Here is a 12582-nt window from a genome sequence, read left to right on the forward strand (position 1 = left end):
GGTATGCTGTCTTCCATCTTCCTTTGGCTTTTTCAAGGTTTGGATTCAAGGAAGAATCCTTTTCAAGAAGGGGAGGATGATATGACCCTACTAGGCACACCTCACTTGAAGCCTCGCTTGAAGGCTCACATTTAAGACCAAGGCATGGGACTCCAAGACATTCAAGCTAGGAGGATGACCAAAGGAGCATTGGAGACCCATAGAGAGGCACACAAGCCCCATAAGAAGGCCTATGAAGTATGGAAAGTAGCATGGAGGGGAATGAAAGAAGAAGCTACAAGAAAGAAGGTCAACACTCAAAGTGGCTAGAGTCGCAAAGGGACAGAAACGCAAATGTGGCTAGACGTGCAAAGAAGGTCCATAGATGCAAAAGGGTCACAATTGCAAGCTTGAGGATTGGATGATGGCTATATGTGCAAGAGGAGCCTTTTTCGGATTTCAAGCCAACATCCAACTAGCCAAACAAGGCCCTTGCCTCATTAATGGCATTCTTGTAATAACTAGCCTAGCTCTTAAGTCTCTTAGTATAAATACTAGACTTAGGTTATTTTTCATCTTTAGATTATGTTGAATGAAGAAACTCTTATGAGAGATTGTAGTTGATAGCTTTAGTTTACTATAGATTGTTTGGTTGGTTAACCAAGTGTTGCTTCCTAGTTGTGAAGTGAATTGCTTAATTCCATCGAATTCGATATTGCTCATTTGTGGATTCATTTGAGTCGTTTGTTGATTCAAATTAATTAGGTTCTAGGGTTTGTAAATCTGATTGGAAAGGTTAGGGTTTAATATACCCTTTCTTGTCCATAGATTTCTTACTCTGGGGTCAAGTATTTATCCTCTATTTTCCTTAATCCCCAATTCTTCATTTATCTTTTGTTTTCCTTTATTTTTGTTTAATTCTTATAGTTTCCCTAGGTTGTATCTTATCACTTTGAAAGATGACATTTGTCTTTTTGAGAATGAGATTGCGTGCTTTGACTCTTCATTGTTCATTGAATCTTTTTCCTTTAAAGATAATGTCTTATTTGATGTTGACATAACTTGTGGAATGATGTACCGAGCGGGATGTATGGTAATGTTGAAAATGTGGCAACCTTTGGAGGCTACAAAGTGTTTTGTAACCCACTATGGGATGATAATGAGCTTGGTCTTGATGACAACCATGGAGTGGCTGAAGTTCTTGACACCATCCCCGATGACGAAGAGTCCTTCTTAAGGGTTTGTGACCCACTTGATGGACCAACGTCGTGTTTGGAAAAGGCTTTCGAAAATGAAGAATGCCCTTTTAAGAAGGGGAGCAATGTGAAAGAAAAGGATCCTACATTTTGGAAGGACTATGCTAAATCTTCTAAACTTAAAGGTGAGGAGATGCTACTCAAAGCTTGGCATAGGTTCAATAAGCCTAAAGGTAAAACTCTCTCTCTTGATAACCTTGGTTATTTGACTAACTTGTTTATAAAGTTTCATCAAAAGAGAAGTCTTGAAGATGAAGACCATTTGATGAGGCCTCATTGGACTACACCTTGGTAAGAATTCACATGTTGCAATTCCTTCAAGGACGGTATGTATTTGTGGCTCATGCTTATTCTTGAGCTTTCTAAAGTCACGGAGGTAACTTTTTTATGTGATGATTATAGTAGTAGCACTTCTATCCATTCATGTGATTCTATTCTAGTCTTATTACTTCTTTCCATTTCGAGCTTGCATGTGAGATGTGAGAAAAGTAGTGCGGGTGACACCTTTGTGTTTGACTCCGGTGTTGACTTAGGAGTAATTCCTTTCTTGCGGTGGGCTAGTGTGATGATTAGACCCTTGACTTGGGTTTGACTTGTTTGTGAAATTACACTTAGCCATGAGGGATGTCAGTTGTCTCTTGACATAAGGGGAGCTATGTACTTCTTGATTGCTAGGGCTAATGAGAACTTGAATGTTTGTGTTTCTACATGCATTGGCTCCTTTGATTTACCCCTTTATCCCATTATCTTGAATAGCCAAGTGTCTTTGGCATTATTTGGATACATATTCTTTTTAGATCTATTTGATGCTTGGTTATATCATAAGAGTGAGCCATTTAGTATGTTGGTTACATGCTATGTTTACTTTAGGTATTATCATTTGCCTTATGATGATGACCTTGTGTTACACCTCCCCTTTTCGTCGTAAGAAAGCCATTGGATTATTGGTGGTTTATACCCTTAGCATGGAGATCTGTACCTGATTTTTGAGATATTAAGTGTTTTACCCCATGTACCGGAGTATAAGTAGGTGTCTCTTACAGTTTACAGGATCAGAAGATTGAACGAATCGAATCGATGCGAATTGGAATGACTCAAAAAATCTGCAGACACCAGTCAGCTTCGACGGGCCATCGACGTGTCGACGGGCTGTCGATCCGCACCATCAACATTGCCACAGTCTCTGAACTCTCAGGTGGCAGGTCGACAGAGCACGTCGACGAGTCGTTGACCCATCTGTCCAACCGAACCGCTGGAGCTTTCTAGTTCCACCTAATATATATATATATATATATATATATATATATATATATATATATATATGCAAATCCCACATTTTATACTCATTATTTCATTTCCCAAACAAGAGAAAACCCTTATATATCTCCTCTTAGAATTTTCTATCACATTAGTGAAGATTTAGCAACATCCGAGCCCCGTAAACCCGAGCTAGGAAAGAAAAAGATTGTTCTCCTAGGGTTTCCTTGATGGTGATGAGCTTGGGAATTGGCGTTAGAGTGTGATTCTTGGTATCCTAGTTCCTTCAAGGTATGTATATGATTCTTACCTTTGTGTTTGAGTTGTTATCAAGAATTTTAGCGATTTTAGGCAAGGGGAATATAATTATGGAAGTGGTAAGTTAATAAGGGTTATGGTGAAACTAAGGGTTGCTTGAGAGAGGATTTGGAATAGACTTGGTTGTATCTTGTTCTGTAAGTATTGATATTGTGGTTGTTGGTATTGTTATGGATGTTGGATTGAATTGGAAGCCAAAGGATTGTTAGGTTTACAAAAGACATGTTACCCACAATTCGTTAAGTTCCTTTCGTACTTGAATTGGGTGATAAGTGTTGTAGAAGGTCTAATTGTGGCTTATGTTACTTTGATTGTAGACTTGCGAGTTCGAGAGGTAGAAGTGGGACAACTAGATACGCTTCGAGGTATGTTAAAGCTAACCCTTCTTTCATTGTTGGCATGATCTTATGATACGACCCAACAAGCTAGTAAACGAGCTTCCATATTACTCTACTCTTAGAAGCATTAGGAGTACTTCAGTCTTTGATGTTCCTATACCCCGTTTATGATTGTTCTTTCTATTCATGGGTCTTGAGATTTCTTATATTGATGATATAAGCTCAAAGATGTCCATCGGAGGTAGTACGACCTTATGTCACTCTGAGAGTTCTATATATTAAGTTGATTCATACATTGCATCTATATATATTTATGCATATTGACCTATGATCAGAAGGCGTTATATATGCAAATATTATATGTATATATGGGGTATGAGGGGAGAAGGGATAGGCGTTATATACACATTACCACCTGATCAGTTGGTGCACAGTGATGATGATATTCATGATACTGATGATGGCCGCAGAGAGGCCGAGGGGATATGAGATATGGATCGCGCTGATCGTTCCTCAGCACTATGACCTATATGTATATATATGGTTTTCATAAAGAGCATGCATATCATACGCCCTCAGAGGCCTTTTTTTTTTTTAGTTTTACAAATTTATACCGATAATTTCAGATCTTTAGATGTGCTGACGTATTCAGATAGATGGCTTGGCCATTGAGTTTCAGATTTTTTTCATGACTTTTATGTATATGTTACTCTTACGCCTTACATACTCAGTACATTACTCGTACTGACTCCACTATTGCTCGGGGGGCTGCCTTTATGCCCGTAGGTTCAGGTAGACAGAGAGAGACGATCCAGCTCAGTAGGACCTCCCTTCAGCTGTAGTCGGTGCGCTCCACTCGATTCGGAGCTGCGGTCTATTTTGGTATGCTATTTTGAGATGTATATGCATATATAGGTATGGCGGGGCCCTATCCCGTCCGTTCAACTTTTATTCCATTAGAGGTCTGTAGATAGTTATGTATAGATGACTTGTGATGTAGCCTTGTCGGCTCCCATTCTTTTGTGTACAACATATGTAGCAGCCTGGTCAGCTTGCACTGTTCTTTTTGGTATATATATATGTATGTGTGTGTATATATATATATATATATATATATATATATATATATATGCATACATGGTTGATAGTTCTTGATGTTATATTTTTTATAGTGGTCAGGCACTCGTCATGACTCATCGGCTTGGGTCGTGATAGAAGTGGTATCAGAGCAGTTCCGTCCTAGGGTTGTCTACAGACCGTGTCTAGTAGAGTCCTATTTATGGGTGTGTCGTGCACCACACTTATAAGCAGGAGGATACAAGACATTTAGGATGTTGCCATTCTTTCTATCCTAGATCGTGCAATAGAGCTATGAGATAAGAAGTTCCTTTCTAATGATTTGTTCTGATTTTAGCGATGCCTTGGAAGAAAGCTACAGCTGCCCAGAAGGGCAAGGGAGTGGCTGGTGAGGCCACTACCCATGCTCGGTGAATTACTAGGGCTTGGGGCGAGCCTCAGAGTGAGAGCCCATCTCAGACTTCGCATACCCCGCCTCCAGCACCTTCTCCAGTGCCCTCAGTGCCCTCAGTTCCTTCACCAGATGCCTCAGGCCAGGAAGTGAGAGGGGCTATCCTTTTGCTGACCCAGTTAGTAGCTGCTCAGACTCCGCGACAGGGTACGGGTTATGGTGATCGGGGCCAGAGTAAGAGGGCCAGACTTTTACGGTTTGACAGTGAGTTCAGAGGTGGTCCAAGGTAGCAGTTCTCTAAACGCTCAGCTCATTCAGGAGCTAGTGCGCCTCCACAGTATCCTGGAACCAGGTTTGATAGACCCACTTATTTTGGGCCAGCTCAGAGCTACAGAGTCCCCAGTACTCAAAGTAGGAGTGGTTCCAGTCAGACGAGACCACCTGTGTAGCGGTGTACCTAGTGTGGTAGATTACACTCTGGACGGTGTCGATTGGGTTTACATGTTTGTTATGCCTGTGCTCGGCCAAGCAATATCAGGCATGATTGTCCATCGATATGTGGTAGAGGTAGGGTCCAGCCCTCAACAGCTGGGTTTTCGTCATCTGTACACCCTCCGGAAGGGGGGGGGGGGGCAAGGCTCACAGCCACCAGCAGGCCGTGGTAGGGCCCAAAGAGGAGCGTCCCATTCGAGTGGTCCTCAGCACCACATTTATGCACTAGCTGAGTGACAGGATCCTGAGTCCTCCCCTGATATTGTCACAGGTATATTATCAGTATTTTCTTATAATGTATTTGCATTGATTGATTCAGGTTCTACATCGCTATATGTTACTCCTTATATTACCGATTGGTTGGGGTGACATCTGAGTCGCTGGAAACCTTTCAAAGTATCTACGTCGTTGGTGATCCGGTGATAGCCAAACGGGTGTATAGAAATTGTATGGTTGCAGTTGCGACTGCCAGACCATTTCTAATTTGATTGAGTTGAAAATGGTAGATTTAGATGTCATTATGGGTATGGATTGGTTAGTTTCCTATTATGCTAATGTTTACTGTAGAACGAAGATAGTTCAATTCCAGTTTCCAAGCAAGTCAGTCCTAGGGTGGAAGGGTAATGCTGCTTCGCCGAGGGGTAGGTTTATTCCCTACCTTAAGACAAGGAAGATAATTAGAAAACGTACATTTATCACCTGGTTCGGGTTCACGATGTACAAGCAAAGTCATGGACCCCTCAGTCTGTTCCTGTGGTTAATGAGTTCCCAGAGGTGTTTCCAGATGAGCTTCCAGGCATTCCGCCAGAACGAAAGATTGATTTTACTACTGATCGATCGCCAGATACTCATTCAATATCCATTCCTCCTTATCGAATGGCACTTGCAGAGTTCAAAGAACTGAAGGAACAACTGAAGGATTTACTTAAGAAGGGCTTCATTAGACCAAGCACATCACCGTGGGGAGCGCCGGTATTATTTGTAAGAAAGAAGGATGGCCCCTTGAGAATGTGTATTGATTATAGGCAATTGAATAAGGTGACTACAAAGGATAGATATCCACTTTCGCAGATTGATGACTTATTTGATCAGCTACAGGGCGCCAAATATTTCTCGAAGATAGACTTGAGATCGGGATATCATCAGGCTAGGGTGAAGGAGGAAGACATTCCGAGGACGGCATTCATGACTAGATATGGGCACTATGAGTTTCGTGTCATGTGGGCCAACTAATGCTCCAGGTGTATTCATGGACCTGATGAATTGTATATCCAGACCCTTCCTAGACCTGCTCATAATTGTATTTAAAGATGATATTCTAGTTTATTCACCGTCAGAGGATGAGCATGCAAATCATCTTCGTGCAGTTCTTAGAGTCCTTCGAGATAGAGAACTGTATGCAAAGTCTGCCATGTGTGAGTTCTGGTTGAACTCTGTGGCTTTTCTGGGTCACATTATTTCAGATGAAGGCATTACAGTGGATACCCAAAAGATTGGAGCTGTGAAGAATTGGCCGAAGCTTACGACACCAATGGAGATACGTAGTTTTTGGGGCCTAGCAGAATATTATAGAAGGTTCGTGGAAGGATTTTCTTCTTTTTCAGCCCCATTGACCAAGCTAACTCCGAAATCAGCTAAGTTCCAGTGGACAGATGCATGTGAGCGGAGTTTTCAGATATTGAAGGACAAGTTGACCTCAGCACCCGTCTTGACTCTTCCAGAGGGAACAAGTGGCTATGTGATTTATTGTGATGCTTCAGGCATTGGCTTAGGCTGTGTATTAATGCATCACGGTAAGGTTGTTGCTTATGCTTTTAGACAGCCGAAGCAGCACGAGAAGAATGATCCAACCAATGATCTTGAGTTAGTTGCAGCGATTCGTTCCTTGAAAATGTGGAGACAATATTTATATGGTGTTCATGTTGATACCTATACTGATCATAAGAGCCTCCAGTACAACTTTAAGTAGAAGGACTTGAACTTATGCCAGAGACGATGGCTAGAGCGGTTGAAAGATTACGACATTGATATTCTGTACCATCCTGGAAAAACTAATGTAGTAGCCAATGCTCTTAGTCGTAAATCCATGGGTAGCCTGTCACATGTCCAGCCAATGAAAAGGGAGATAGTCCATGAAGTTCGTCAATTAGCTAGCCTCGGAGTTCGGCTGTTAGATTCAAGTGATGCAGCAGTTATTGGTCAAGATACCGCGATGTCATCTTTGGTGACTGAGATAAAGGAACGTCAGTACGAGGATTCGGTGTTAGTTCATTATCGGGATACAACTCCTTAGAAACAAAAGACACCCTTTGTGATTACAGGAGATGGAGTACTCAGGTATAAAGGTAGATTGTGCGTTCCTAATGTGCAAGGCTTTGTCAGCAGGTTATGGGGGAAGCTCATTATTTTCGCTATTTTATTCATCCAGTCGCAACAAAAATGTATCCGGATATCAAGGAAATTTATTGCTGGGATGGTATGAAAAGAGATATAGTAGAACGTGTCGCTCGATGTCCGAATTGTCAGTAAGTCAAGATAAAGCACCAGAAGTCCAAAGGTTATGGCAGGCTATAGAGATTCCGACATGGAAATGGGACGTAATCAATATGGATTTCATTACAGGTTTGCCTTGTACTCAGCGCAAGTATGATTCGATATGGGTCATAGTTGACAAGCTTACAAGTCAGCCCACTTCCTGCCTGTCAGAACTACTTATTCAGCTGACGTTTATGCGAAGCTTTATCTTAGAGAGATTGTACGACTTCATGGTGTTCCTACAACCATTATTTCAGATAGAGGGGTGCAATTTACGGCTAATTCCTAGAAATATTTTTAGAATGGATTGGTGACTCAGGTGATTCTTGGTATCGCACTTCACCCGCAGACAGATGGACAAGCGGAGCGTATTATACAGACACTTGAAGACATGTTGAGAGCTTATGTGATTGACTTTCGAGGTAGCTGGGATGATCATCTACCTCTTATTGAGTTTGCATTTAATAAAAGTTACCATTCTAGCATCCAGATGGCTCGTTATGAGGCTTTATACGGGCGGAAATGTAGATCACCTATAGGATAGTTTGATGTTGCAGAAAAAGCAGTTAGTAGGCCCAGACTTGATAAGCGGTCGGCAAAGAGTAGAAAGAAATCCTATGCAGATGACCGGCTACGCAAGTTAGAGTTTGAGGTAGGAGATTAGGTCTTCCTGAAGGTTTCACCTATGAAGGGAGTGATGAGATTTGGCAAGGAGGGTAAGTTGAGCCCTCGATACATTGGACCACATAGAATCATTCATACAGTGGGTAAAGTAGCACATGAGCTGGAACTACCTTTTGAGTTAGAGTCTGTACATCCGGTATTTCGTGTGTCCATGCTTCGTAAGTGTACAGAAGATCCCTCGAGAATTATATCGGTAGATAATATCCAGGTGACTAAGCAGTTATCATACCCAGTGGCTATATTGGATGGACAAGTTCGTCAATTGCGAACTAAGGATGTGGCTTCTATTAAAGTTATGTGGAGAAATAATAATAATAATGTTGAAGAAATGACTTGGGAAGCTAAAAAGGAAATAAAGGCTAAATACCCATACTTATTTTTGTCCTCTCAGGAGGCTCAGACTGAGGCATCATCTCCCCCAGGTATTGGTTTCATTTATAGTTATTGTGATTGGTCGTGTGAGGCCATGTTGTTGTATACTTTAGCATGTAGCCCTGTGTGGCATTATTGTGGGTTGTTCTGTACAGTTTGGATTGATATATTTACAGGGGAGACTCTTAGAGTGGAAATCCCTTGGCTTATTGGTGGTTTATACCCTTAACATGGAGATCCATACCTAAGTTTTGAGATATTAAGTGTTTTACCTTATGTACCGGAGTATAAGTGTCTCTTGCAGTTTACAGGATCAGAAGATTCAACGAATCGAATCGAAGAGAATTGGAATGACTCAAGAAAATCTGTAGACACCAGTCAGCTTCGACAGGCCGTCGATCCACACCGTCAACATTGCCTCAGTCTCTGAACTCTCAGGTGGCAGGTCGACGGAGCACATCGACGAGCCGTCGACCCGTCCGTCGAACCGCAGCGCTGGAACTTTCTAGTTCCACCTATATATATATGCAACTCCCACGTTTTATTCTCATCATTTCATTTCCCAAACCAGAGAAGACCTTTATATATATCCTCTTAGCATTTTCCATCACATTAGTGAAGATTTAGCAAGATCCGAGCGCCGTAAACCCGAGCTAGGAAAGAAAAAGGTTGTTATTAGGGTTTCCTTGAAGGTGATGAGCTTGGGAATAAGAGTTAGAGTGTGATTCTTGGTATCTTAGTTCCTTCAAGGTATGTATATGATTCTTACCTTTGTGTTTAATTTGTTATCAAGAATTTTAGCGGTTTTAGGCAAGGGGAATATAATTAATGAATTGGTAAGTTAAATAAGGGTTAAGGTGAAACTAAAGGTTGTTTGAGGAAGGATTTGGAATAGACTTGGTTGTATCTTGATCTGTAAGTATTGATATTGTTGTTGTTAGTATTGTTGGATGTTGGATTGAATCGGAAGCTGAAGGATTGTTAGGTTTACAAAGGAGATGTTACCCACAATTCGTTATGTTCCTTTCGTACTTGAATTGGGTGGTAAGTGTTGTAGAAGGCCTAATTATGGCTTATGTTACCTTGATTGTAGACTTGCGAGTTCGAGAGGTAGAGGTGGGACAACAAGATACGCTTCGAGGTATGTTAAGGATAACCCTTCTTTCATTTTTGGCATGATCTTATGATACGACCCAACAAGCGAGTAAACGAGCTTCCATATTACTCTAGACTTAGAAGTATTAGGAGTACTTCAGTCTTTGATGTTCCTATACCCCGTTTATGATTTTTCCTTCTGTTCATGGGTCTCGAGATTTCTTAAATTGATTATATTAGCTCAAAGATGTCCATCGGAGGTATTACGACCTTATCACTCCGAGAGTTCTATATATTCAGTTGATTCATGCATTGCATCTATATATATTTATGCACATTGACCTATGATCAGAAGGCGTTATATACGCGAATATTATATGTATGTATGGGGCATGAGGGGAAAAGGGATAGGCGTTATATACGCATTACCACCTGATCTGCTGGTGCACAATGATGATGATATTCATGATATTGAGGAATGGCCGCAGAGAGGCCGAGGGGGTATGAGATATAGATCGGGTTGATCGTTCCTCAGCACTATGACGTACATGTATATACATGATTTTCACATAGAGCGTGCATATCATACGCCCTCAAAAGTGTTTTTTTTTAGTTTTACAGATTTATACAGGTAATTTCAGATCTTCAGATGTGCTGACGTATTCAGATAGACGACTTGGCATTTGAGTTTCAGACTTCTTTCATGACTCTTGTGTATATGCTACTCTTATGCCTTACATACTCAGTACATTACCCGTAATGACTCCTCTATTGCTCGGGGGGCTGCGTTCATGCCCGCAGGTTCAGGTAGACAGAGAGAGACAATCCAGCTCAGTAGGACTTCCCCTCAGCTGTAGCCGGTGCGCTCCACTCGATGCGGAGATGCGGTCTATTTTGGTATGCTATTTTCAGATGTATATGCATATATGGTATGGCGGGGCCCTGTCCCGTCCTTTCTACAGCTTTTATTCCATTAGAGGTCTATAGATAGTTATGTGTAGATGACTTGTGATGTAGCCTTGTCGGCTCCCATTCTTTTGTGTCTAGCATGTGTAGCAGCCTGGTCGGCTTGCACTGTTCTTTTTGGTGTATATATATATATATATATATATATATATATATATATATATATATATATATATATATATATATATATATATATATGGTTGATATTTCTTAATGTTATCTTTTTTTGAGTCAGTATAGTACACATCGAGTTATTCGTGGGCCCTTGTTATTCATTGTTATCCAGGTACAAATATAGGGGTGCTTGGTCGATATTGGTTAGGCACTCGTCATGACTCATCGGCTTGGTTCGTGACACCTTGTTTGTTTTCTGAGAGGGTATGTACTCATTCTCTTCTACATTTTGCAAGGTACGGATTGGAGGACGAATCCTTTTGAAGAAAGGGAGGATGATACGATCCCGAGGAGCACACATGACTCAAATCAAGTGTATGATGTATGGATGATTGCTTGCTCGTGTGGAGTGAAGATAAGATGGATGGGATGATGGTGGATAGCCATGAAAAGATGTTATCCTTGAAATTCAAGCCATCATCCCTAAAGAAGACTATCAAGCAAGGCTCTTACTTCATTAAGGGTATTTTTATAGTAACTTGCTTAGTCTTCTTTAGCATAGTAGTATAAATACTACACTTAGTTATTTCATTACGTAGATTATGTTGAATTAAGATTAATACTCGAAATTGAGTGATAGTTTGTTTGATAGTTTAGTGTAGTACTAATCTAGTGATTAGTGATAGTTAATCATGGTGGATTCCATTGTTGGCTATGAAACCCTTTTCCATTGATTTTCAATTGAGTTGTTCCTTTGGATTACTCTTGGTTGATTACCAAATAGTATAGGTTTGTTAGTAGGAATCGATTAAGAGGGTTTAGGTTTCATATACCTAAGTTTGCCTATAATTCCTTTACTAATTGGGTCTTACTCTATCTTTCTATTTCTCATCCCAATTTCTTCACTTCTCATCCTTGAATTCTAATTATCTTAAATTTCCGCGTTTTTGTTGTTTAATCCGTGTCTTCCACAAGCCGGATCGTATCATTTAGAAACAAACTAGATGATCAGGGAACAATTACAAGGAACAAGGTCATACTGGTTGTGCAAGGTTATAACCAAGAAGAAGGAATTAACTATGACGAAACCTTTGCACCAGTCACTAGAATGGAAACAATTCGCATGCTTATTATCTTTGCCACTATAAACGGTTCAAACTTTATCAGATGGATGTCAAGATTGCTTTTTCAAATGGATACTTAAAGGAAGAAGTTTATGTGCAATAATCTCTGGGTTTGAGAGTCATGAGTATCCTAATCATGTCTATAAACTCGACAAAGTCCTATATGGGCTGAAACAGGCACCAAGAGCATGGTGTCAAAGGTTATCAAAATTTTTGCTTGACAATGGACTCATAAGGGGAAAGATCAACAATACATTGTTCCTATTAGACTAAAATTCACGTCTGCTGATAGTGTATTATATTGTAGTTGGGCATACAAATGAACAAGGGATTCTTACATGGTGTAACTAAAATTTACTAGATATTTATCATTAGTAGCTATAATTTAAAATAATTACAATACATAGCTAACTTTAAATAGCTAATGTCACGACCCATTTTAGACTAGGTCATGCGGGCACCTACCCTTCCCGTCTCGGTAGGCGAACCCTTAACTCAACGTTCACAATCAATAAAAATAATAGCGGAAGAAGTAAAATGACGTAAGTCTCACAATATAATATAATATAGATAAGCGCGGAAGT

This window comes from Lycium barbarum, chromosome 11 (assembly GCF_019175385.1).
Source record: "Lycium barbarum isolate Lr01 chromosome 11, ASM1917538v2, whole genome shotgun sequence".
Lineage (NCBI taxonomy): Eukaryota > Viridiplantae > Streptophyta > Magnoliopsida > Solanales > Solanaceae > Lycium > Lycium barbarum.